Genomic DNA, 1,559 nt, shown 5'->3' on the forward strand with positions numbered 1-1,559 from the left:
TTGTCTTTTATACATATCTGTGGTGCTTGCATACTGCAATATCACCACATAATATAGTCCAAAAAGTGGAAGTTTGTAAACTTTTTAAAATGCAAAGTCGTGTACACTTGTGCACTTCAAAATTCATTGTATACTGTACCTTCTTGCACGCCTCTGTTTCCTGTGTGTGTTGTTAGAAATCAAACTAACTTTAGGAAACAATATGCCAAAAGCATATTTACAATTACTTAAGACCGTTTTAATTTCTTTTCTTTAGACCAAATCCCTGTACACATATACGGACTCAGAGGATGAGCAACCTACAAAAAAACGGTTTCCCCAGGCCCCTCGAGTGAAAATACCAGGTAATATAATACTGTCTAGTGTCTGTGTACATATCTGTGTCTGACACGAGGAAACTTTTTTTGACAAGTTGTCTGTATTCTTAAATACTTAAAAAGTTATCTTTTTCTAAACAGCCCTCATCACTCCGCAGTCTGCCCCCCAGCCCACTGATAGCAACCATCATCATGCCACACCCAGCTTCCGGCACCTTTCGCCACTCCGGCACAAGCCGACACAGCTTTGCGATCTCGCCAGCATGCAGAGTCTGATGTCTTCCCTATAGATGGTATGCTTTTAAAAAAGCTTTAAAGCTGCATCACAATGTCATTGTACTCTTATCTAAAAAAAAAACAATTTATACTCCTGAATGTCATCTTGTTGTGATTTTTTTTTTTTCCTGCAGATTCCAGAGACTCTGTGAGGCCACTATTACAAGGCAAGTTTGAAAATCTTGGAATTTCACAGTTTACATGGTATGACAAATATATGTGACAGGCAAAAACTAGTAAACACTTTTAGCAGTTACAAGAACTAACAAATGAATATCCAACAAAAGGGAATAGAAATACATTGTACTGCCAATACTTTGGTTTATTCTTTGTATGACTTGAAAATCAGGCTTTAGGGAAAACTAAATGACATGTTTCTATCATCAATTACATGAAGTAAGCACACAAGCACTTGCATACATATTTAAGACATGAGACACGCTAATTCCATCTCATAAAATGTGTCTATAGGTGAGACGCTTTGCGTTGATTGGTGCTGCTGGACCACACTGGAGGTGCGAGTCCGCCGTGTAATGGTTTATGCCATTACAAAGGAGCTGGCCTCTGTACTCAACTGGGCAGGGAAAAAAAACCAAGGACCAGACAAAGCAAAAAAGGGCATTTAAAGAGACAGCGCTGTGCAGATGCATATTTGGTAAGTTTTACTGTTTATTGTAGTTTTATGAGCCTAAAGTGAACAATAAAGGGATCAATTGATGTGCTGGGTGCGTTTCACATTTCCTATGTTTTTTTTTTTTGCTATATTACTTTGTCTTTCTTAATAACAAGGCTTAATAACTTAAGCACTTCTGGATGGATGCAAACTGCATTTCGTTGCCCTGTACCTGTGACATGTGCAATGACAATAAAGTTGAATTCTATTCTATTCTAACAAGACTTTCATGTCCGGTTAATCTGGAGATGGAGTCTTTGGTCTTCGGCTTGTTTTGTCCTCGGGTTGTACAC

General features: G+C 38.3%; 1 long non-coding RNA gene across 1 annotated transcript; it reads left to right on the forward strand.

Moving 5' to 3' along the window:
* Positions 1 to 288: 288 nt before the first annotated feature.
* LOC120438444 lies at positions 289 to 1,113 on the forward strand. The gene is made up of 3 exons (XR_005611911.1): positions 289 to 344; positions 459 to 610; positions 1,065 to 1,113. It is a non-coding gene; the product is annotated as an uncharacterized LOC120438444 (long non-coding RNA).
* The last annotated feature ends 446 nt before the right edge of the window (positions 1,114 to 1,559 follow it).

The sequence above is a fragment of the Oreochromis aureus genome, linkage group 3 (assembly GCF_013358895.1).
Source record: "Oreochromis aureus strain Israel breed Guangdong linkage group 3, ZZ_aureus, whole genome shotgun sequence".
In the NCBI taxonomy this organism is placed as follows: Eukaryota; Metazoa; Chordata; class Actinopteri; order Cichliformes; family Cichlidae; genus Oreochromis; species Oreochromis aureus.